This window comes from Alosa sapidissima, chromosome 4 (genome assembly GCF_018492685.1).
Source record: "Alosa sapidissima isolate fAloSap1 chromosome 4, fAloSap1.pri, whole genome shotgun sequence".
NCBI classification, from domain to species: domain Eukaryota; kingdom Metazoa; phylum Chordata; class Actinopteri; order Clupeiformes; family Clupeidae; genus Alosa; species Alosa sapidissima.
In genome coordinates this window covers 18,828,459-18,855,075 of record NC_055960.1, presented here as the reverse complement: position 1 = coordinate 18,855,075, position 26,617 = coordinate 18,828,459, and the positions used below count along the sequence as shown (strand labels likewise).

The following is a 26,617-nucleotide window of genomic DNA, read 5'->3' as shown; positions in this document are numbered from 1 at the left end:
GACTGGTAAAACATCCAGAGGAGCTTGCTGCAGACGTTGAAGGACCGCATCCTCCTTAGGAAGTACAGCCTGCTCTGCCCTTTCTTGTAGTGTTGACTTACTTGTACGGATACTTGTAAGTGTTTACTACCTCCACGTTGACCCCCTCAATGGTGACTGGCAGCAGAGCGGGCTTAGACCTCCGGAAATCCACCACCATGTCCTTGGTCTTAGCAGTGTTGAGTTGTAGGTGGTCCTCCTCCAGGTGAGGGGGGAGGTGTGAGTTGGGCAGGCAAGCAAGCAAGAGCAGTTTCTGAGTCAGCAGGGGATGGTGGACAGACCCCTGCCGTTGGAGCTGGAGTAGGACAGTCAAACCTGTTGTAGAAGTGGTTCAATTGGTTCGCCCTGTCCAGACTTTATTGTCATTGTGCAGAGTACAAGTACAAAGACAACGAAATGCAGTTTGCGTCTAACCAGAAGTGCAAAAAAGTAGAAAAGTGCAATGTGATATACAAAGTATAGGCATGTAGTATACAGTTGATTTAGAGAAGGTGGTTTAGAGTAGTATAAATTAAATATAAATATGTCCAGTGTATTAACAGTTACCTTATAAGAGCAGAATAAACATGGCTATGTAATATGAACAACGTATGAACAACATGAGAGTCTCATAAGAGTAAACAATAATGATACTGTATGCTGCACTGTTTGTAACAGTGACTTATTGCCCATGGCAGGTTAAATGATTGCAAAAGACATGTTGAGGCGAGTTGAACAAATGTCATTTCTTCCTTATTTGGTGTACTGACTAGACATTATTGAACAAAAATTCATCTGTATTTCAGTATCTAAGTATACCTATAGGCTACAATAATTATTCTTTTTTTTTTGGGGGGGGGGGGGGGGTTCTTCGGGATACCTCCCTGAAGTGACTTTTTGCAGGTTGGGATGTCTGCTATGAATGGACAAATGTTGTTAAGGTGCTGTCTAACTTGTATCTTACCCATTACATCGGCACTAAAGAAGTCCTGATGAAAACTAGATCTGTGAAGGCATGGCAAGGAAGACCATTATCATCATCGTCTTCATCATCATTAATACTATTGGCCTACTGTTGCTGTTGTTGTACTTATGATGTAGGCGTACCACTAGAATAATTAAAAACAATGACTTTCCATATCATCATGAATAACTTAATAACATTCCATATAGTTTAATCACCACGCATTGTGTTGGCTGTTTATTCATTAGGTCTATTACATTGAAGCGTTGTTTGTCTTCAGTTAAACTTTCTCTTTAGTCCACCTTAAATGACTTCCCAAACTAGTCCCTCCCTCTCCTCGCAGCTTGCTTACCGTCCTGCCACTCGGTCATCGCGAACAATCCCCTTTCGTTTTCGAAGCACGGCGATGGCTCGTAGGAACAGCATCCGAAGACATTTTCGCGGACCCCTGGCGTGGTAGCGATTCACCATACTCTTACCGCGTTTCTTTTAGGACAAGGGGAACACATTCTCATCTGTAGACTACGGGGCAGAATAAGTTATCACTTGGATCTCCGTGTTCTCAGACCTACATCCTGGTCCTCTTAGTGAATATGTTTTATCTTTTTTTCGGAAAGTAAAGACTGTTTGGATTGTTTTGCCTCACTTTTTGCCTGCTGTACTTGTCAGTAACAAGTTATGTAATATCTCCATTCAACTTTAGGCCATATTTAATTCACAAAAAGCCTTTTAGAGGGGGAAATTGATTCTATCAGATTTTCTGAACTGATTTTCCGTCTCTGCAGTCATGTTGTCAAGTTAGATTCCATATGCAGAGAAAACAAGGGCGACTTGATCATATAACGTTATCTCTAAACATAAACAAAACATTATCTTGAAGAAAGCCTCGATCTTTCTGCAGCTCAGTTGATGTTGCTCTAGCAGCCTAGGAGACGTCATAGGTCCAGACTGGAGGGTGCAACAGGGATTCCGCTCAGGCAGGAAAGGGGATTTCTTCTACCGCCCAAGACTCGGGGTTAGAATGTATTGATTGCCAGATTTGAAGAGGCAAAACCACTTGGACTGACTGATTTCCAGCTGCTTGGGAGCTGCGGCGTCATCTCATCTGAACGGTATGCTCTTATTCCTTTTCCATTTGACTTTGCTCGTTCTAACCAGGTGTGTGCTTGTCTGTGTTTATGTGTGTAAGTCCTTGTGAAGGCTATTCGTGCGTTTGTTTGTGAGCATTTTCTTCCGTCACCGCACTCATTTATTGCTTTGCGTGTCGTTCTGAACTAATCTAAATCATGTTTGTCTTAATACTTGAGGAGATGGACCGTCGAATTCGCTCATTCAATTCTTTGTAGTGGTTATTCTGATTGAGACCAGGTGGAATGCCGCCGCTAAAAAAAAAAAGTCATACATTCGTTACAACAACCTGTTTTTCCTGCCTCTCATACCAGGAAAACCAGAAGACATTCAAGAGTAGCCCCACTGGTGTCACGCCATGATAGTATAGGGCGAGTCAATACGCAGAGATGAACGCTGTCTTACTCCGAATGGAAGCATTGATGGTAGCCTACTGCATGCTTATTACCATGAATGAGTAAAAAGTAGATTTTATTTCAGGAAAACCAAACTAAGCTACTAGGTAGTCACATTGTTTCTCTCGCATATTTTAAGTAGCTGGGTGATCAGAAGATCTCTGCAAACCGAATGTTGTTAACGTGACGAGAGAAGTGATCCTCGTTTAATTAAGTGGCTGATTGCAGTAAAAATCCATTCTTCTGACGTCACATGAAAGGGGTGGAAAGGGGCGTAATCAAGACGCACAGGCACTTTGTTCTGTTTCTAATGTTGAGCCAATAGCGCAGAAAGTTTACAGCGCTTCACAATGCATCACTTGGATAGATCTGTTTCCTCTCGGCGAAGTTGTCGGTGTTAGTGTACAACGCGGTAGCTTTATGCTTTTATAAAGCTGATCAAATATCGCCCATATGAAAATGCTTGAGCAATCTGAACAAAACCCCTCTGTTTGAACACTCACTGTGTAGCCATGTTGCGCCTCGCCCGTGAACTGGGTGTGCGCTCGCACTGTTGTTTTTAAAGGGGATTCCTTTGACGAAAGCACAAGCCTGTTGCAACATTCATTGAAACAGCTGCCTTAGGCTTTGGTGGGCAATGCACACAACGTCAAAACCAGTTGAGATTAAAATAAACTTGCCCGCTTCCATGGATGCTGACCATTAGCCTATGTGATGTTAACCAGTGCATCATTTAAAAAAAAAAAAACATTTTAGCGTCGCAAGAATGAGATGTGTGTGCCACTGCCGAATGGCTGAACATAACCTGATATAAAGCGGCTACTGTTTCCTTAAGGTTTGCTGATGTTGCCATGACTAGCCATGGCTATTGCAGTGTGATAAATGACTAAATGTTTGGCTTCAATTCGGAAGCCCCTGTTAATGCCAGTTTTGTCCCGTTTTCCCCTGCCATGGAGAATTCGATTAATTCAAACATCGAGTACACGGCCTGCATTTTTTGCTGAAATATGGACTAGCAATAAATTGATGAAATACACAATGAAAAGGGCACAGATCACACAGATATTAAGAAAATGCAAATTAAGCTACGCCATTATTACTAAAGTTGAGGGATTTCATAGCATTAGCCTAAATGGAATTAGATCATAATATCCATTAATTGTAGTCAGTGAATGAAAAGCACTCTGCTATCAGTGATGGAATTATTTTGGTTAATTTCCGAGCATTGTTCCCATTTAATTCATTTGGTTGCATTGTACTAGCCAAGGCACGGATACTGAGGAAGTTCAGATAAAATTAGATCTGCAGATCTACAACAAACAACACAAACATCCATTTCAAATATCATAGTGTGGGGGACACTGCCCAGCAGCCTGATCAGCTTGCCCAGCGCTGTTCAAGACTCAACCCAGGGAGCTCCATCTGAAGACCGCCACTAGGTCCTCTTCTCCTGAGATCGTGCTCGTTTTGAGCAGGGGGTGCCTCCCTCCTTCTCTCCAACACTGCTGCAGACTGATGCCATGTTATGTTGTGCATATCAAGCTGTGTTTACTTTGTCGGCATCTGTTCTCTCTAATTAAGAGACTGCGCTCTGATCAGCTCTGCCCCATTTTGTTTATAGAGCTTAACTTTGCAGAGGAAAAGATTCAAGCTGGCCTCGGAAAGCCTCCCCTTCCTCACGGTGCGCCTCTGCCAGAAATGGCTGTGGCGGCGGTGGGATGCGGTAGAGAGGGAGGCTGCTATATAGGATTCTGAACACAGCACGGTACCTCAGCTGAATAAGACATGCCCGCGTGGTCAATTTGAGAAGTCCCGAACAGATGGGAGAGCAACACAAACAGCAGACTTGTTCAGCTTTTCTACCACACACCTGATGCATGACTCGGAATTGAAGCATTGCATCTGAATATAAAAACACACCCTATGCTTATGTGTATCAAAGCACAGCCTTTCATTATTAAGGAATTATATAGCGATGTACACCCTCAGGGCATACTGCTACAGTTACACTGGGTGTATAGCTGTGATGAGACTATTATTGAGAATGCATTGCTGCAGCTATATTATAATTTATCATTGTTTGTCATTCAGACACGATGCACAGCCATTCACCCAGCAGTTGTCACATTAATTTCTATGCAGGCCCCATTTGGTTCTAAGTAGCCTCAGGTAATATGTAAATAATAGTTACTTTATTAACTAGTAGCCTACTCTCCTATTCTGATATAAGTACAGGCTATTATCAGCACATATATACACAGTAGAGTTACTAGGAGGATCTGCGCATCAGATAGTATTTGGCTTTGCTGTACCTCTGAGAATCGTCATGAGTCCATTTCCAATGAGGCAATGAATGAGCCATCAGCTTCATTCCCTGGGGCTACAGGAAACTACTTCTATACAAACCATCCACTTTCATCATGATAACCTTTGGCCCTGAAAAATCGAATGTAATATGTTTTTTATACTACCAGTTTCTTTCATGTAAAGGTACAGAGGTAGGCTTAACATGTGTTGTAGGGAGATTTCTGGATTTCTTTCTTATTTTGTTACCTATAAAGAGCCCTTGTGGTTTTTGATTTAATACACATTAAAATATAAACAGTTTCAAGTTGTTTGCATCAGTCAGACTACTCTTAAGGAAACCCTCTGAGGCAGAATGTGTTAGGATAAAAAAAGTGCAGAGATAGATGTTTGGAGACAGACAGGCTTTGTATTAGTACAACTGGAGCAGATGACATCCTTCATCTTCCCTCCTCAGAGCTTGCAATCATCCATGTATTTAAAGGAAATCAGGGCCGAAGGTGCCGTGAAAGTTTCCACAATTTGATTCTGCTGTCGACAGGTCAAGACAAATTAGCATGCAAAGGTGCGGGTTGGCAGATTGATGTAAGCCATTGTTTATTTTCAACAGTTCTTTCTGCTGAGCTTTGTGTTGATCTGGGGCCAGAGCAGCCTACGTCACAGACTTACTGGGATATTTGCTGGAAATTGAGGTCGTCGTGTCGTGAGTGCTCTCTGTACTGCAAACTGTACTGTAAAGTGGCAGTCTCAGTGGTGCTAAAAATGGACCGGCATCACTGGAGATTCCTGAGTGAAATGGCCCACAAGCATGTTACATTTGGCACTCTGCTCTGTGACTTTATTGACATGGTCGCAATGGGCCCGTAATGGGGATTCCTACAGTGCTCACCCAACCAGGCTCACCCATCCTGGCTAGTGGCTACAGCCTTTCTTTCTGAATGAACTTGCTTTCTTGTACCTCTGGATAAGTATGAGGTGGTGTAGTAAACCCCTCTGCCCAGACTTTGTAACACCAACTTAAGGATTTTTTTCTTAGTTCAAACTATATCATTAGCTCATTGTGGAGTCATGTGAAGTCATATCATTTGATAACCCACTTGCCTTAAAATGATGGAAGTGCCAGTCATCCAAAACATCATTAACATGATAATTATGGTCCTTAGGCATCAAGGTCAGAGAAATTAGGCTTATATATCAAATATATTCAAAGCTGCCACAAAGGTAGTTATTTAAGTGCATATGTTTGTGTAAGGAATGAGTGCAAGCATGCATTTTTGCCTAATCTCTCAATAATATTGGTGGTTATTTATACATTACTGCCTTGATTTTTACAGCAGGTCAAAAGTGCATGGATTGGCAGTAACAAAGTCTAGAGTAAGCCGAACATGTCGTTGTCGTGTTATTCTCAGATTTATAGTTCCCTTTTTGTTTCCTTTCGTTTCAGTTGGCCAGATTCTAAATCTAAACAGATCAGATGCAGCATCGTCCCCTTCCATCTGTAAATTGTATTCATGCTGCAGTTGTCATTTTTGCTCTTATACAAGTGCCTAAAAAAGCCACCTGACGGTGGTTTCGTAACAGATGACACTTAGGTGGGTGGGAAGCACCATGACTAAATGGACTGAGGAACTGGGAGTGCAGAGTGAAACGGACAGCCAGCGCCAGAGGCCCGAGCTGCAGCCAGAAAGAGGAAATGGAAACTGGGATTGCTTCCTCATGCTGAGCTTTTTTACATACGTTTTCTTTCCTACTGCACGTGAGGGCAGGTCTGCATGGGCGTACTTCTGTTTTTCCCCAATACGCTCCCGTCAAGAGCCTATCCATGCCGATGCGTCATTTACATCTGTGCCTCCAGCGATACTAGTGGCGTTTGGTTGTGGTTTCCTTGCATGTTAATAAAATGTTTGGCGAAGGCGTGGCTCAACAGTTGTGGCCTCTTGGCTGGTTACCAAACAGCACAATCAACCCTTGCCCACAGGCCCCTCCCCATGTTGGCTGATGTCTTCCTGTTGGTTATGTGTAATAAGTTGAGCAGGTCAGTGATCCCAGGTTGGTAGTGCTGTATCTTAACAGTAGATTTGGATGAACCGCACCTAAGAGAGAAATACAATGTTAGGATTTAACTGCACACAAATAATGACGAAAGTTGAACAGTAAAATGCTGACAATACAAACAATAATTGTCACTCTTGCCATTATGTGAGAGAAATGTACATATTTTCGGCATTGGCTGGAAATGTGCATTATTTCCCTGATATCCTAATGATTCCCTGATAAGATCACTGAGGTGTGTGTCTCTGCATGTTGACACTGGGTATGGGGATTATACATTGACTTTTTCCAGGATGAACATGAATCACATGAGTCATTTGCACTCTTAGCTAGCTGGACTTTCCAGGTTATATGTTAAGGAAATTAAAAGGCTAAAAGTTATATTTTACATTTTACCGGTGAGCCACAAATGCCAACAAAATCACGATTCAGGTTTTGCCCAAGGCTAATATTCAGCTTTGTCCATGAGTCAACCTGTCAACCGGAAATTTGCTGAGTCTGTTTTTGCATTAATGATGTACTCCTGGAAATGCAAATCCTCAAGCAGAGACTGGTTTAGCGGGATGGGGAAGGGTTATGGTCAGTGTTGCAAACAGGAAACCTCAGGATCCAAATGACCAGCCACACAGCAAGAAGAAGCTTTTGTGGAAGGCCCCCTGCCCCACATACACACACACTCTCCCTCCTCGGGTTAATGTGGTTTTGCGCGTGACAAGCACTGTTTCAGATTTAAGAATCGCCGTCTGTTGAAGAATGGCCATCTTGAACAGAAATGCCCATTTATTACAAAATGCCACAGTTCATCTCATGAGGGGGAAAAAGAAAACATGTGCTGTCATGGTCTCTGTCACTAGGCGCTCTGAGTATGCTAAGCCTGCTAAGTGGGCAAATTTGTTTTCTCTGCATCTGCCACATCTTGTGACACTGTGGAGAGGGAAATAACATTGGGGAGTGGTCACCTGAGTCTCAGTAAAGTGTTTGGCTGTCCAGTGGGCCTAGTGCCTCATTTTTCCATCAACAATCGGCAGGCGAGGAGAAAACATTTCCTTCACCGTGGGGACTGAGTGTGGCCACTGGCTGGCGCTCAGTAGAGATGGATTTTGTGTTATTTCAGGATATCTAAATTCACCCAGTAAAGGCTCATTATAGAGTTGGGTAAGAGACGTGCCCCCACATGTGTCGTCCGTAGGTGGACGGGAGCTATTTAAGCAGCTTCACTGGCGCGGCTTGTGGACACAAGAAAACGACTTTGGGTGACCTCCCCAGTCTCCAACAGAAATATTAATAGAACACAGATAGAGGTATAATCAAGAATATTTAGTCATCACCCATTCTTGGAAACCCCCTGGGTATGAAGGTTCTTTTATTAAGTCAAAGGTACGGTGCTGAAAGTCTGTCTTCCTTGATTTGCTTTGAGGACATACAGATTCTGGAGTTGTTTTATTTCATGCTCATATAGCTGCAGTTCTGTATACATGCTGAATATTGCTTATAATAGAATTAAAGCACTTATGCTGAGATTTATGAACTACATTAGTGGTTTACATTTCACAGTGTACTGAATACAGAACTGCCAGTGGGAGTTGTGGCCTTGGCATTATCACACCACGTCAGCCTAATGTGTGTGTGTGTGTGTGTTTGTGTGTGTGTGTGTTTAATGTCTGAGCAAGCACTAATGGCAGCCAGGCAAAAGGTCAACAACTATGTTGGAGATATAATGATTAGTGTCGGTGGTACATGCAGTCGGCATTAGCGATACCATGATTATGTGTATTGCTGCAGAGATTGTGTTATTGCAATGTTGACTCCATGCATGCATTAGATGTTTTGCAAGCCTAATAACATTACTGTTGCTGATAGCTGACAGCTGCACCTGATAATACTAGCAGTTGTCTTGTTTGGAGGAAGTTGTAGGAACATGTCAAAAATGTGTTTCCTGAATATTTGTAGCAGACAGAGAAAGAAGGGGGAGAGAGAGAGAGCTAGACAGAGAAAAGTAAAAGTGTAGTGTCGTGTTCATGCAGTGATTTAGCTATTGAGTTATGGACAAAATGCTGAGATTAGGGTCTTGAAACCATGGGAACATCATCACCTAAAGACCTAAAGAGTGATCCACATTGGCTGGGTACACGTGTGAGTGTGTGATTGTAATGTGTGTGTGTGTGTGTGTGTGTGTGTGTGTGTGTGTGTGTGTGTGTGTCTGTGTGTGTTTTGTACACTCTGTGGTGTGATCACTTAACTCCAGCTGGAGGGCGAGCCAACATGGAAGACATAAGGGCTCACTGGGCAGGGCTCTGGCACTCTCTCCATCTCTCTCTCTCTCTCTCTCTCTCTCTCTCTCTCTCTCTCTCTCTCTCTCTCTCTCTCACACACACACTCACTCTCTCTCTCTTCCTCTCTCTCTATCTCTCTCTCTCACTCACACATGCGCGCACACACACACACACACACTCACTCTCACTCTCTCTCTCACACACACACACAAACACACAAACACACTCTCACTCTCTCTCTCTCTCACACACACACACACAAACACAGACACACACACACACTCACTCTCTTTCTCTCTTTCTGTCTCTCTCTTACTCTACCTCTCCCTCTCTCTCTGTTGCATGACGATAGGAGGAGAGACTTTGTGTCGTCTCTCTCTGGTGCAGTCGGGGGGAAGAGGAGCGCCGTCCTGTAGAAGTCCACGGGCAGTGCGTGTTCTCCGGGCTGTGACACATGGCTGTGTCGAATTCGCTTCCATTTTGTCCATCACCCACAATGGTGGCACTCCTCAGGCACTGCTGATGATACAAGCATGGCCGCTGTCTGCCCAAGCCTGACTCAGTTACGTGCAAAGTCTCGGCAGTTTCCAATGCTAGGCGACATGTGAGATGGCTAAATGAAATATTTGGATTTCAGGCCCTCTGCTAGCACTTAAAGGTGCTTTAGGATGTTTCATACTCGTGTCATTATCAGACAGAATGCCACAGAAATCCAGGCACTGTGCCCAGCTCCATAAACTCACCACATTACATTAGCGTTCCATTAATTCAGCCTTTGATGAACTAGAAATGCTCTTGGATGTAGGATGAAATAAGCTCTCTGCTCTATCACTTGAACGTGACAGAAATTGAAATTGCACCAGTGTTCTAGTCTCATAGCGCATTGTAATATGTGCCAAACGATTTGTAGTCTAAAAATGACAACAAAGTGACTTACTGATGTTGAAATCGAGTTGTAGAATGAGTCTTTTGCAGATTTCTTCTTGCATAATTTTGCACAGATTATTTTGTCATTTACTGAGTCAGTAAGATGTTTCTGACAAGTATTGGCAATGGAACTGGAAACCTGTGATCATGTTGTAACATTTTGCTTAAAGGTGCTCTCTCCGAGTCTTCATGTACTTCTCAAAAATTCAGTGAATTTTGCTCCTCACGGAATGCTGTCTGTCTCTTCAGTGTTTTTGCTTTTAAAAAAACTCAATTGCTCATACCCTGTCTGGCATTGTAATTGTTAAAAGAAGCATAGCGGCTCGGACTTGCCTTGAACCAATCCCAGCCAATCAACTCAAGGGCACAGAAGGGAAGGGTGTGTGAATTTAATTGCCGGCTGAGCACAAATATCAACAGACTTTCACTAACACAAAATCGCAGGCCGTATTTTTAATAAACACAGTGCATAACAGTTTAAATGGTTGCTTAACATGCACAAAGCCTGCTATGGAGCTGCAGTGGTCTCTCCTCTCCACCCATCCCCTTGGGAGCCAAACTAAGTTGATGGAAAACACCAAGCGATGGCGTGCCAGATGAATTGTGGGAAGTCCAATCCCCCCTGTTTTACTCTGGACAGTCTATTTTGTAAACAAAAGAGGGTGCAGCGTGTCGCCACTTTCCTACCCCCGCTGGCAGCCCTGCCAAACAGCATTCCAGCAGCTGGAGTGGCCGTTGCTAGGTGTGCCCTGGTCTCCACCAAAGAGCACAGAGCTCACGCCTCGTTAGTGACATGCACTAATTGAGTTGCAGCGAATCACACAGATGCTCCCCCACTTCAAACGGGTCCCTTCAAAGGGCCCAGGCACAGGATCAGCGGTAGTGCTGGAATACTGAAATGTTTCAAATTGCGGCTATTTCTTGATCACTGATCTCTCAGCACGAATCATCCACACCTATACACATGCACATATGCACGCGCACACACACACACACACACACACACACACACACACACACACACACACACACACACATACTGTTAGGGTAAACTGTGTCAGGACAGTCAGGAAGTCAGAAGCACATTTTGTCTGTTATCAATTAGGCTTCCTGATTGCTGAATTTCAGTTTAGAGTTAAGAAAAGACACTCATCCTACAGCTCCATGAGATACGTTTATTTACACACTAGCAACAAGCTAGTAAACAAACATTTGTTTTCTGTATTTTTCTTGCTTTTAATTGTTTTGAATCATATTTAGGTCTCTATCCACGAGTCTGAACAGTCTCTATCCACGAGTCCATAGCAAAGCTGTTTATGCCAAATCAGAGAAGTAATCTCATATGCCCAGATCATGGGCAGATTAGATTAGATCATGCCTGGATGACAACTATCCAAAAAACACCAAGGAGCTACGGGATGCAAGGAGGCACTGCCGATTTTGGTTGTGCGCTCGATCACAAAAGGCCAGGGTGACTCATTGCTTATGTCTCCATTTGTCGTGGAATGTGTCTCCTCTCCTCTCCTGTCCTCTCCTCTCCTCTCCTCTCCTGTCCTCTCCTCTCCTCTTCTCTTTTCTCTCTCTCTCTGTCCTCTGCTTGCTGTCTCCCCCTGTTCATTATCGCCGTCTCACTGTTTCTGTCTCCATGCTCATCAGCTCACAGTGTGCCTCTCTGGAGTCTTTTTCTCTCTGTGTGTATCCACCTCCCTCCACCTTTATACCTTTATGCCATCTCTCCTTCAATCTCTCTCTCTCTCTCTCTTTCTGGGTGTTTATGTGTGTGTCTGTGTGTGCCCATGTCTGTGTCTCTCTATCTCTCTGCCTAGTTAAATCTGCTGTTTGTCCATTCACTTCAATCCTTTTGTCTTTCTCTCTCCCGTTTCCTCCCTTTCTCCCTCTCTCTCTCTCTCTCTCTCTCTCTCTCTCTCTCTCTCTCTCTTTCTCTCTCTCTCTCCGTCCCTCCCCGTTGAAGCGAGCCTCTTCTCTTCCACCATGTGCTCGCTCTCTTGGTATGCAGCTCAGGCCTTGGAGCTTGTCTGGGCGTGGTTCACTTTGACTGGGCATAGAGACAGCAGGGGTGGCGCAGGGGAACAGGGCCTTGGATGGAGATGGAAGAGAGTAACCGCGAAGAAAACAAAGAAACAGCAACACTGAGGCAGAGAGAGAGAGAGAGAGAGTACAGGGTGGTTGAGTGTATTTTGGATGTGTGTGTGTGTGTGTGTGCGCGTGTGCGTGTGCGTGCTTGTATGGGTTTGTGTGTGTGAATGCATGTCTGTGTGCATGTGTGTGTGTGCGTGGGGCTCTTTGGATGACTCAGCCCGTGAGTGTGGATTGGTACAAAACGGAGTGGAATGCCAAGAATGAGGCGCTCACATGATTTCTTCCCAGCGCCGGGCGCGACTCTCTGAGTCACTTGGCCAGGCTGGAGCAGGACTCTCCGGAATGTTCTCGTGAAACTGGTCGCCGCACAGCTGTGACACCCCCCCCCCCCCCCCGCCCTGCGCCCCACTACCCCCCCCCCCCCCCCCCCCTTGCCAATTTGGGGGCCTCCCTCTCTCTGCTGCCGTTCACCTACGGGGGTGGCTGCAGAGAATTGCTTCAGCTGGGGCTTCCTGACACTACCTAAGAAGGCGGCAATAAGAGAACTTGCACTCCACATGAGGATGCTTGAGCGAGCAAGTGGTGTGTGTGTGTGTCTGTGTGTGTGTGTGTGTTGCGTACCTCCTCCGAAAAGCACAACGCTTGCCCCATTGACTGGCTCAATGCCGTCGGCCCTCCATAGCTGTAATGCAACCTGACAGATGCATGATTTTCTTCACATACTTCTCAGTAAAAATAAAGGTAAAACAAAACAAAGCCAAACCATGATATTCAGGTTTTCACTGGCAGGAAATACATATTTTACAGATTATCAGATGGTCTAGTTGGTGAGTGTTCAGTAAAAAAGTCATTAGTCAGAAAAACACACACATGTAGCCAGTTACAGTGCAATTTCATACAAGCCCTGTGAATACTGGACATGCTAAACATCTTTACTGCAACCTTACCAATTAATGTTGTTGAAGCAAAAAGGCTTCTGCTCCCATTTCAAGGACATATGTTTAGGAGCTGTTAGAATGAAGACGAAGAAGAAATTGTTTTCTTTTTTATTACGTACAGTTTAGGTCACAGAGGAAGAGGAAGAAATGATTTTCTAGTCCAAAGGGGAACGTGACATTTAAGACTGTTGTCCCTCCTGTCAGTAGGACTGGGCTGATATGACAAGAGCCATGGGGATGGGGAGAGGGCAAGATGGGGGAGGGAAGTGAGTACCCACTTGGGAAGAGGTGTTCCCGTTGGCAGGGAGGGATGGCATGCGAGGGGGGGAGGGGAGGGGGGGGGGCAGCCCTAACGCGGCAGGACTGAGAATACTGGCACACGGTGAAGGCACAGCCGAGCGGCAAGAGCGGCAGTGGGCCAGTCACAGCCTTTGGCCAGCGTCTCCACCAGGCCCGGGCAACGCAAGGCAAAGCTGTGCCTAGTATGCCAGGCCATGCACCAGGTGTGCCAGAGAGGGAGCGAGTGTTGGGTGGGTTTATTGTCTGGTTATCAGCAGAGCCAAGATTCAACCAAACCACCATGTAATGGGAGCAGCATTTATTCAGCAGCCGATTGGTAGGTGTTTGTTTAACATTTTGGCCAATTTTATGTTCCCATTTGTTGAATGAAACCCTACCTAACTAATATTGCTTTAGCACATTGAGAGAACATAGAACAATGGATCCATATCTAAGCAAGTCCACTATTTGCAAACTACTGTCATTAGTATTGATAGTCACTGTTATTAGTATTGAATGTGCCCCATAGCTAGTTGGAGGGTTAAAGGCCTCCGATTAGTCAAAGTATTAATCAGCTTTGGAATATGATGTGGTTAAGTTATCAGGCATATGCAGGCTATGACTGCAAATGCATGCATGGACAATGTGGAAGCTGACAGATAACAGTAGAAATGTGGTGAGTGGCCGTTTTTCTGTGTAATAGATATTATTGTGTCAACGGAAATTACATATAAAGTCTTGATCAAAATGCATTTCTTTGTCAAGATATAGCCAATGTTCTAGTGCTATATGCTATATTTCTAGTGAATAGAAATAGTGAACTGTGTGATGACATCTGGGCCTCGGTGCGGCCTTATAACACGTCATTTTTCCCAATCAGCACATGCTGCAGTCACACACGCTAGGTGTCTGTCCTGGCTTTCAGGGGAGCATTACAGTTAGTGTACAACTTGGAATTGTTTGATGTTACTTGGAGCTGGACCGTGGACTCCCGGATTAGCTGACCTAACCCCCATCCTGCACTAGGGCTAATTCCACGAGAAATGGTCTGGTACCAAAACTGTTGTGAGCACACGTATTTTGTTATTTATCGTGAAGTAAACGCTGCTTTCTGTTGACTTATATCACCTGTATTTGATTGAATATGTTTGATAAAGCACAGTAACAAATTGCAATAATACACTAATAACTAAAAAAAATGTATGAAAACTGCCTTTATGACCCTTGCTGTTTCAATGCCTCAGAGAGAGCTATGTGATTGAGGTAAAATAGAAAATTTGAGTAACTGCAAGGCACGTACCACAGTCTAATTAGATTTCATATAAAACCTGGTGACTCACAAGGCATGGGACAGAGTTAAGGGAGCTCGGTTAGAAATGACAGTTATTATCTGTCCGGAGAGATGCCTTTCCCATCAAGCCAGATGCAAGACAAGTGTCATTTAAATGCCTTCGCTCATCCACCAGTTTTAGCAGGCTTTAATTTCAAAAAGGAGCACTTGGGGAAGAAAGTTGCATAGCGAATGGCACTACTGGGGGATGCCTGTGTTATTGCCTACTGCAGCTTTAAGCAGTTGTTTAGCAGATGCAGAATATTGTCCAGAGACCCAACTGCCTCTGCAGGAAGCTGTGTTGCCCTCCTCTCTGCGATGAATGAACTTAGCTGACTTTGAACCAACCCCACACAACTCTCAAAAGGCTGCAGCAGCTTAGGCAAGAGGCGTATTGGCATCCATGCACACACCGTATTGTTTGTCTCTATCCTAAGACCCGAGATCAAAAGGTTGGATTGTTCTCTCCTTTTTCCATATTTACTAGCCCACATTAAAGCCCTAAAGTCAAGAGAGAGTGTGTCTTAGGGAGAGAGAGAGAGAGAGAGAGAGAGAGAGAGAGAGGGAGAGAGAGAGAGAGGTAGAGGTGGGTAGAGATGGAGACATGTCTGTTTTTTATCTCCTGTGTCATCTCCGTGCTCAGTCCTAAACACTGTCACTTGTGCTCGCAGTGTTGGTGTGTTGGCAGGGTCCTCACAAGGCCTGTTCTCTTTCACTTGTTTCTGTTTGCGCCTGTTGCTGTCGTGGTTCTCCTGAGAGCGTGGCCTGTTTCTATTATGACTACGGTGGGGGGAGCCCAGGCTAAGCCTAGATGGACTCTCACTGTTTGCGGTACACATTGTCTCAAGCAATGTTTTTTTTATTTTTTTTTTTTTTATTTTTTTTTTTTTTGAAAGGCTTATTCAGCTCCTGGTTCATTTTTGCTCTCTCTATGGTTATGAAGTCATTACCAGGTGGTGTTAAGCTGTCAGATAAAATAAAGCATAACTTTTTCAGCTCTCTTTCCATATCTGCTGTTTGAACCCCTATTGCTACCAATCACTACTAGAGACAGCGTGGAACTTCAAACACCAAATAAAAAAACAGTGGAAACCAGACAGCATGGTCGCTACGAATAGAATATGAATGTGAAAAAAATAAAACTCTGCAGCTTAATTCCAGTGCTAGTGGAGTTTATTTGGTGTTTACCATAATGTGTTCCTATAGTAACCGTAGGGGTTTATTCTTCAGCAGAGAGACCGGGGCAAGGGCAGACCCACAAGGTCACCGTTAACATGGGCTCGGCTGTTGTGGGTATTTTAGGTAGTGGTGGTGGAACACTTGGCAGGCAGATGACCAGGAGGAGCGAAGAGGAAGAGACTTGGATTCACAGAGCCAGGGAACAAGTGATGGAAGGAACTGTCCGGAAAAAAAAGGGCCTACTGGTTAGGACCGAAATAATCGCTCAGAGTTTAGGGTCGGGGTCACCCAGCGGATCTCATCCCCCCGGGGGAGGTCCGGCAGCCGCGCCGAGGGGTCAGGCGAGAGACCGGCGAGGTGTCGAGGAGTACACCAGGGAGGATTTGGGAGGAAAGGGGGTGGGTTGAGGGTGGAGGTGGGGGGGCGGTGAGGGCTTGATTAGGTCTGTCATGCAGCTGAAGCTCCAGCGAGAGACCTAGAGATGAGGGGAATGGAGGAAAGGGGTGGGACAGAGGGAGAAGGAGTGAGAGAGTGAGGTGAGGGAGGGTAAGGCGTTCTACATACTCGACGCACCCGACCGGTAGCGTGACACCGTGACGTCAAAATGACGTAGATCTTGCTGGCGCGCCAGGATTTTAGCCAGGTAGCGCGAGGTAGCGCACCACTCATTTTTTTTCAGACGAGCGCGATAAAGCGGAAACAGGAAGATGGACTAGTTCGAGGGCAAGCGAGAGTTGCAGTGTTTTGTTACAGTCGTGAATTTGTAATAGTTTGCTGGATAAGTTAATAAAGTTACCAGCGGGAGTTGCAACACATGGAATTAAGAGGAAAGAATAGAAACGATTTATTTTCAAACAAAGGATATCTATTAAGGCCTGAACAAAATCTCTTTCCACTTCAGGAAATTACACAAACTCAGCCAGCTGCTAGCTAGCTAGCCAGCTAACTAAACTGTTTAAATTATTAAAATTTCCCTCGGGATGACTAAAGTATCTATCTATCTATCTATCTATCTACCTGTCTACCTGTGCGCACACCTTGGAAACTAGATGATAATGATGGTGGTAGTTGTGAATAGTAGCAACCAAAGTCTGAAGTACCATCACAGAGGCTAGCTAATAGGGAGGGAAAGTAATCTCATCGCCATCTAGTGGTTGCGTTCCTAGAGTTTAGCGGAGTGGATGGGATTTTTGTTTAGAAAAAAAATATCTCGGTGCACAGTGGGATCTTAATTTAATGCCTTCCATATGTTAGGCACTGGGGTCACCTCTATTGCTTCAAGTGGTCATACCTTATTTTTAGGATCAGTTGAATTGTTTTGAGTTTTTGTCGTAACACGGTGATGAGGAACAACAGCTGCATGTGACGTCACATGTTTGGGCGCTTAATCTCTAACTGATCAATACGCAATTTGCTTAACTGGCTTAACATATTTTTGTAATAACGGAACGTGATGTAAACCGCGTGGTGATAACCTTTATGTCAGGATAACTGGTGTTGTGCTTCTACTCACATGAAGAGCTAGCTGTAAGTGTTAAGTGTCAATGCTAACCAGGCTAATAAGCAAACCATGCTACCGTGAGTAACGTTGAAGGGTAAAGTCACGTGACTTCTTTTGTAGTTCGTTTATGAAACAAAAGGAGCAATTTTGATTTTCTTAAATAAGGCAAAATAGGGTCTGGCATTTTCACAGTTAGAATATTATTACTGTATAGACACTGAAAAATATTTTTGGTGGATAACATCGCTGATTTGGCTTCACAATAGATTTTTTGAAATAGGTCTATGGGACTTAACATTGGAGCTGCTCTTCGATAGGAACGCAACCACTTGGGGCGCTGGTTTTCACTTTCCCTCCCTATAGCAGAGCCCGTTTACATTCTCTGCTACTAGTGTTTCTTAATGCAGCTTCTTCTGCTGTGTAACATAGTTAGCGTTAATCTTTTCACAACAGCGACACCTCTGTTCAGGAGAATATTGCAACTAGTGTCGTGACCATGACGCGCGAGTATAAATGGTTACGGCGCTTCTGTGACGTCACATTGTCGCGCTACAGGTCGGGTGCGTCGAGTATGTGGCGCACTTAAGGGAGGACAGGCACAGGGAAGGAGAGAGTGTGGGTGTGAAGAAAGCCCTGCCCGCACACACAGTAAGGGAACTCCCTTCCACCAGCGTCACTCAGGTGCCGAAGCAAGATTTGTATCACAAGCATGTTTCATTCACGGACACTCAGATTTCACCTTGAAGCGGTGCTGGGTGAAGAACATGCTGTTTTTTATTTGACATTTTCCACTGGATCGTCATTGGACTGTTATGGAAAGTCCATTCCTTAATGTTCTGTGACATGATCATTTTATGAGTCACGATGACTCCAGGGGTCTATTTTCATTTTATTTATTTCCATTCTCTAGTCATTATCATCCCATTATCTTTTTTCCCCCTCATGAGTCTCTGTGACTTTCGTTTCTTCTCTCGTTGCTCTCTGATCTCTTCTGACTTCCTCTTTTCATGTTCTCTCTCTCTCTCTCTCTCTCTCTCTCTGTCTCTGTCTTTCTCTCTGTTTCTCCCTCTCCCTCATTTTCTCTCTGACTCTGGCTGGCTGGTTACTAGACGGAGTTTCCACTTCCTCTGTGGTCACATGACTGCAGTCTGGGTGTGGTCTGCTGTTGATTATAGTGTCTGCCGGGTTGGCAGAGAACTGGGACTCAGTTTGCATACTCCCACACACTAGCCACATGAAAAACAAACGGCCCTCCTTAAAAGGTCCAGGCACAACCTTGTTTGTGTGTGTGTGTGTGTGTTACAGTGTGGAGGAGGGAACCACCATAAAAGGGCAATTGTGTGTAAATATAGATGTGCATGATACACTGTATTTGCTAAATATTTAAACATCATACATATGAAATGTGCACAAAGGGAGCATGTTGTAGGTGGAAAGAGCTCCTTTGCTAGATAGATAGTGCCTGCGGTGTGGAACAAATTGAGTGCCAGAGAGAGAGATGTGTTTTCTGTGAAAGAATGAAATGAATGGAACCTGTGCATGCGAAACCAGAACATGCCATGCACCACACACCTCATGTTTGTTGCGTAATTACACCACAAGTGTGCAGTGTTCTCTTTCTGCTTCTCTTTACTGGTGGGATTCCTGTGGCAGTAGTGTGTTTGGTGCAGTCTCTCTCCCTCTTTTGTGTGTGTGTGTGTGTGTGTGTGTGTGTGTGTGTGTGTTTGTGTGTGTGGCAGCGGCGGCAGCTCTCAGCTGCTAGGCTCCGCATTCTCCGCTTTAGTATGCAAGGCAGGTGAGGCTGCAGAGCCAGTGCGCAACCCCCCCCCCCCCCCCCCCACATCCCGGCCATCGCTCTCTCCACACCCCCGGCCTCGCTCTGCTCTGCTCTGCTCTCTCCTCGCTAGTCTGTGCGCTAGTCTCGTCTTTGTTCCCCAATAACATTTATCTGCCACATTTTCACCTCCCTGCTTCCTGATTTGATTGTTCTTTGTGTGTTATTTTATTTTTATTTCCTTGCTGTTGGCCACAGGGAGCATGGAATAGCTATCTTTTTTTGTTGTTTACTTTCTCTCTCTCTCTCTCTCTCTCTCTTTTTCTCTCTCTCTCTCTCTCATTTTCTGCCCTGCTCCAAACTGTGTGCCAGTTGGTCGTTTGAATAACGCTCTGCCACCTGCCTCCTGCCTCAAACCAAACGCCATTTATGTGGGGGTTGGGAGCCCTGTAGACATGCCTGCTAAGGTGTGTGTAGGTGTGTGTGTGTGGGCTGGCACTGAGTGCCCTAAATGGCAGCGGACCGCCTCGGCGCCAGGTCGTTAGCCGTGTTAGCTGCATCAGAGCAGAGGTGGCTTTGTGCTGTGGGAGAATGGATGATGATGATGATGATGATGATGATGATGATTCCCTGGACGAAGATTTGGGCAGCAGCCACAGTTTCATCCCCCCACCTCCACTGGCTAAGAAATCACACTTAGACTCCACAATGGATTTGGATAATTTGTTCAAATTGAAAAGAACTTATGAGGTGGTCCATACCTAGGATCTCTGTCCCTCATACATGTTTTGCCACAAAGAGCATATGAAATATAAATAAACATAAATAAAAGGTTTTAGATAGTTGGTCATATAGTTGGAGGCATTTGTTTGTAGGATACTATGGCAACAGCTGCAACACAATGGAAAAATAAATAGCAAGTTTTCTATCACGTATAGGCTACCACTTCTCACATATTTCATATTTCAGCTGTGCTGGATGTTTAACATCTGCCCTCTCCTCCAATAAGATTTTTCTTTTATGAAATGTAAAGTTGGATGAGAACACGCAGTCAGTCCTCGACATTCCAATTATAAATCAAATTTGCATGTAATCACAGGACAGCCAGTCACACTCCAATTAATTCCCCTGGATGCCAACAAACAGGCTATGGAGAGCAGATTTGTGTCACTGTGACACAATTCGAAACCTCTCAAGGTCTCGAATGGAGCACCAGTGATTTGCATGTCTGTCATGCCACCAGTATTGAGCTCTCAAAAAACGAACGCATGTTGTTTGAAGAGTTGATTCAAATTCTGCCCTTATGTGCACCATAGATGGCTAAAATACCTAATCCTCAATTCTACATAAACATTTTTCTTCTCATCTCAATAGCAAACACATTGTTGTGCAATCAGCATGACAACACAGCACTATAGCACAGCAAGCCACTCACACTATCCACCTCCCAATGTTTTGACACTCTCAACAGGGATGTCAGTGTGGCTCTTGTCTGGTCTTTGGATGGCAGCCCCACAAAATGGCTCTCTCCATTTAGTCCACCCATCCATACCCTCGTCATCATATGGATCCATTAAACAAATTGCTGTTGCATCAGCCAGTGTGCTAAGCTGTTGGTACTGTTCCTGTAACCGGGTTACTGATGACGAGAAGTGGAGAATTGAGCTCTTCCTATTTGCACATTTGTCTGGGCACCATTGACTGAAGTGACATGGTTTGATCTCCCCTGGAAGGGCATGGTGTACCTTAGCTGTAATTTAATGATGATCAAGCAGCTCGGTATTAATCAGGGGAAGTGCACTAGTCTGTCTTTGGATTTAACATGAGAGGGAGAGGTCATGGCTGTTGTTCCCAAAAGACCATGTCCCATCCTTACCAAAAAGAGGCCACAGTGAGAGAAAAAACAAAATTACCTTTATTTTTGTTGGTGACGCAAGCAGACACACCAAAACCTTAATAAATGTGATGCATTTATGAACTTATCCCACAATCCTTTGCATTGCCAGAGGGGTCTGTGGGATTCTGATGTGTCCCTCTCCGGTGTCTCTTAGGGGGCGTGTTTTGTGTTGTTAAATCGCCTCTTTGTCACTCCGATGAAGTGTTTGCCCCCGGGTGATACAGTAAATCTGTGTGTGTGTGTGTGTGTGTGTGTGTGTGTGTTGTGTGTAGCAGAAATACAATCAAAAGGAATGATAGAACAGGAAATGCAGAGAGGCTCCACCAGACTGCAGGCAGATGTGTAGCTACAAGTCTGGCACCGGCTCTGCAGGTCCCAGAGAAACCAAACATCATCCATCCATCATCCATCCTCCTCTCTCTCTCTCTCATTCTCATTCTCTTTCTCTATATATTTCTGTTTCTATCTTCCTTCCCATCATCAGTAAAGGGCAGGCAGCTATATGCTAAGCCTACTGTGGCTGAATGCTGCCGTATACCATTAAAGCTGTGCAAAGTGCTGCAGTGCTCAATAGCACCGCTAATCAGTGCAAGTCTCTCGTCAGTACACAGCCTGATTTGTTTTAGCATTCGGCGCCCTCCCAGCCGCCTCTTCTCTCCGCTCCATTCTCTCTCTCTCTCTCTCTCTCTCTCTCTCTCTCTCTCTCTCTCTCTCTCTCTCTCTCTCTCTCTCTCTCTCTCTCTCTCTCTCTCTCTCTCTCTCTCTCTCTCTTTCTTTCTTTCTTCTCTTTCTTTCTTTCTTTCTTTCTTTCTATCTCGCTGCCTATTTACCAGCCCCTGACACAGAGAGGAGATGTTTGTACAGCTCAACAGGTCACGGCTCACAGCGTTCAGGCGCGCTCGCTCGGGCGCTGTTGCTCAGCTGGACGAGGAGCGCGGGAGCGTATGAATATTTATGAGGCCCCGGGTGTGGGCGACGAGGGCACGCATCACCTCCATCTCTGCCGCGCCGCCACCGCCGCCACTGCAACTCTCTCCATTCCAAAGTTTGTCCTCAGGCATTAGTGGATGGGGGGGAGAGAAAAACATATGTGTGAGAGAGAAGTATTTCAGTCGATTCAAACTATGTAGGGCGTATGTTTGCATATTATGTTTGTGTGGGTGTGTGTTTTTATGTGTGTGAGAGAGAGTATCTGTAATTTAGAGAGACAGAGAGAAGGGAGAGTATCTATATACTGTTTACACACACATATTTAAAGATATTATTATGTATACTCTATATGTATACTATATATGTATGGAGAGAGAGAGAGAGAGAGAGAGAGAGAGAGAGGGGATGGGGAGGGAGAGGAGACTATTTTCCTGCATCAGTTTCAATCTTTTTGTATTGCAAATGAACAAGGCTGCCTTTTGTAAAGAACCTGATACCCAGTAGTGTCACTGACACCCAGTGTTTTCTCAAAGAGGGGGTTTAGCCAAGACAAAAGGGAATGCAGACTGTGGTGCTCAGCCCGTAAACCCTGCTAATTCTCGACGCCAAAACGGCGTGGATAGCTTCACTCTCTGTTCGGCAGGGGTCGATCCCATTAAGTACACAAGCCTGGTGTCATATGAGAATGCGGTGCGGGTAAACGTGTTCCCGCTGTTCTCATTTCCACGCTATAAGCACATGTTTTCATCCTTTCATTCTGTGCGGTTTTCCTGTGTTGACCCTGACCAACTTGTGAAGCTTTTTCTCCCCTGAGCAACCAGTGCCATTTTAGAAATTCAATGTCAACCACAACCTCATATTTACTTAGTATGGAATTTAGTCACATGCCTCATGACATTGGCTGACTCACGCGTAATCTTTCCTGTTTCATGATGGCCCGTCGTCATCGTGGCTTCCGCTCAGTGACAGCGTGGATGTTCCCACGGTTCGATAACGGCGCTGTACCTTCTTCATCCCTGATCTGTGTGATTACAGGATTTGCGGGGGGGGCGCGACACGAGTGGAACAGGATTAGGTCAGTTTACACAATGATTTAGTTAATGAACGGTTTCCATTGAGGAGATGACACAGTGTGCCTGGAGAAAAGTGGAGCAGCTCGGGCAGGTCGACCCGCCTTGCCTTGGCTGGGATGGGCTGGGCTGCCTCCATGCTTAACAGGCTCGCTGCCGGAAAGAGGGGTGGGGGTGGGGAGAGGATGGATGGATGGAGGTCTGGGTGTAATGGGGGGCTACGAATTCAAACGGCATGGCCATTTGATGTAGGCTAGAGTGCTGCCCTTGGGCCCTCTGCCACCACACGACCCCAATTACATGCTACAGGCTTGTCCTGGCTACTGTGTGTGTGTGTGTGTGTGTGTGTGTGTGTGTGTGTGTGTGTGTGTGTTTCAGTGTATGTGTGTGTGTGTGTGTGAGCATTTTACAGTTATGGACGAGTGCGTCATCTTCAATCATTGCACACATCACATCAAACTGTGACCTCCGGATTGCATGCTTGGAGTATGTAACGATGCCAGTGGAACCTGACCATTCACCAAAGCAGGGCACATTAGCTTTCGAGTCATTGATCCAGTTGGAATGATATGCATTTGCCCAGCTTTTTCTCCCAGCCAAAAAGAGAGACGAAATCACGCCTGTCCTTGTCCATACACGCCACAGTGGGAAATACTCAAAGCCTCTCTTTGTGTAGATGCGGAGGATCAATGGAGCCATTTTGTATGCTCTGTTTGTAAATAAGAACTTCATAAGCCCAGCATGGTGCAGCAGCATTTTATACATTACCAGCTCATTCACTAATAATATGTATGCAACCTTTAATATTATTAACCTTTAACCTTTAATTTGACTTTTGTTCTGTTGTTATTATGCGTTTACTGAAACTGAAAGTCCCATATTGGCACACATTGCAAAAAAATAAAATCTAACCAAGTGTTATTGCTCTCTCATAAGATTATTTTGACTTCATTTAATAAGAGTTTGACTTATTTTAAGGTGTCTTATCAAGACAAATTTGCTTAACGCACTGGCAGTCAAATTTGCTTCTTTTTAAGACAAATTTGCTCCAGGCACTGGCAGACAATTTTGCTTGTTTTCTTCTAAGTCAAACTCTCATTAAATTAAGTCAAATGATTTTATGAGAAAGCAAACTATGTATAAGTCTCTTTATACTAGATTTTTTTAAATCTTAATATAAGATTAATAACACTTGGTTAGATAAGCCGTTTTTGCAGTGTAGGCTTTCCAAAATATCGCTGCTGATTAAGACTAATTTTCAGCATTCATTTCGGTGAGAAAAGGCTGCCAGCATGAGTGCTTGCCTGCTAGCATCTTACCTTAGCTGTAATTGCAAGATGATATGGTTAACTGCTGGATCAAGGCAAGCAAATTCAAACCAAACATTATGTACTGTATACAAATGAGGTTAGTTGAAATGTCAGTGTAGCTGTTGTAGGTCTCGATGCTAACAAGTGCGCCGACAATGTTGGTGCGTCTTACCTGCCATCTTTACTCTCTAATGACCTCTCCAGAACATAAATGTCAGACCGTTCATTTAGCGTCTGCCTCAGCCAGCCTACTTAGCCTATTCCCCAGCCATCGCAATGCTTCCTGATATATTACTCTATAATACTAACATATTTCTCTGGAGACTCAGTCAGGACATTGGAAAATCAGGAACAGGCTTTTATTCTTTTCGATGAGGGGCCAGTGCCCCTCAAGGGAGAGGCACCTGCTTGTGTCACCCTATTCTCTAACTATACAGAGGTTGAAACTAACTTATGTTACAAACAAAAGAAGGAGTGACCTCTAGGTCCAACCCAGTTTGAATATGCAATAGAAAGGGAAGATGAGGATGTGGCCTTCATCAGGTCCGATCACCCTTTGTTCTGGGATGTCTCTCAGAGGCCTGGTCCCATACAGACATTAATGTTTTCACACCTGGAGATAGGCTCCTATTGAATTCAAGGATACTCTGACTACAAACCACAGACACAAGGGATACACAACAAAATTACAAATGACCATAAAAAAACACACAGTGTACATTTACAGAAAGGATTCTGATTCACAACACTTTCAAGACAAGTCTAAATCTTATGCAAGTTACAGCATCAAAAGGGGGCGTAATTACTTCTAACTCAGAGAGCCCTTCTTCCAAAGATGGTTGTTAATTACCCCCAATCTACACCTAGCCAAATGGTAACGGCCATGGGGGGTGTGCTCCCCCAGTAGAAAGTCACACCTGAGGATAACCCAAAAGGTCCCTAGACAGACCCTATTGAATTAAAATCATTCAAGGATAAACAAAGGATGCTTGCATAGGACAAAGACAGTGTTGCCAGAGTTACCTTGAAAAAGTACTGATTACTCCTTTAAAAAGTAACTTAGTTACTTTACTGATTACTTGATTTTAAAAGTAACTAAGTTAGATTACAAGTTACTTCATTAGTTACTTTCAGCAGCTGCTGACAACACCCCCACCGCCTCAACATAAAAATGATAACCGGTTTTGCCAATACTCACTATACTGGAAGTGCATTTTAACAGTAATGTCAACAATGTATAGCAGACATCCCAACCTAACCTACTTAGATACTGAAATTCAGATGTTTGTTCAATAATGTCTAGTCAGTACACCAATTAAGGAAGGCCTATTGATAGAAATTGTGATAGTAAAATATGTAGATTTTGGCAGTTTGGCCTTTTCATGTAGCCTTGGCAACTAGCCATCTAGTATAGGCCTGAGTAATATGCAAATGAAATGACACTTGTTAAACTCACCTCAACAAGTCTTTTGCAATCATTTAACCCGCCGTGAGCAATGCTAAAGTCACTGTTACAAACAGTGCAGTGTGCAAGACTATCATTATGTTTTACACTTATGAGACAATTGGGTACACTTTTGTGTAGTCTGATGTGAAATGGGTCTTAAATATTCCTTTTTGAGGGGCACTGACTTTGCCATGACGCTCCTGTTCCTAGATACACTGACTGAACTGATTAATTAAGCCAGAGAATGTCTAATAAGGGGAGAACTGCCACTCTCGGGAAACTTCCGGTTTCTGAACTGGTTGCAGTTCCTTTTCTGGTTCCACATGAGGGCGCTCACGAATAAGTGCAGAATGAATGGGGGCCTATGGAGCTGTACCCCTCAAATCCACTTTTCTCGGGATTTAATTTTTTGCCCAGAAATTTGAATGTTGCAGTCAAAAGAGGGGGCAGAGAAAATACAAACCGCTGAGTATTATATTTTTTGAGTCACTTATTTGTTCTAAAAAGCCTTTCAAATGTGTCAATGACGTCATTCATTAGCAGAAAGCTAGTGTGTTGTGGGCAACAACGACCCAACCTGTAAGAAATCGAAAGGACGTGACTACTCGTTCATTCAACTTTTGACCTATAATCCATATTGAGCTTGCAGAAACCACAATCAAATCTTCAATTTCTCAACGACAACCAGGTGAAAGAGCCAAATTTAGCCGTCTAGCTCCATAGACCCCCATTGTTTTTGCACTTATTCGTGATCGCCCCTAGCGGAACTGCAACAGATTGCAGGTACAATGGAGTTAATAG

The 26,617-nt window shown here is 44.4% G+C and overlaps 1 protein-coding gene across 6 annotated transcripts in view; it reads left to right on the top strand.

The window, feature by feature from the left end:
* Positions 1-1,351: 1,351 nt before the first annotated feature.
* The window catches only part of atp2b4 (ATPase plasma membrane Ca2+ transporting 4), a 77,696-nt gene continuing 52,430 nt past the window's right edge, over positions 1,352-26,617 (top strand). For all 6 annotated transcript variants that reach the window (XR_006031391.1, XM_042090582.1, XM_042090580.1 and 3 more), the window contains exon 1: positions 1,352-2,094. The gene's annotated coding sequence lies outside the window, so the exon portion shown is untranslated. The remainder of the gene's footprint in view (positions 2,095-26,617) is intronic.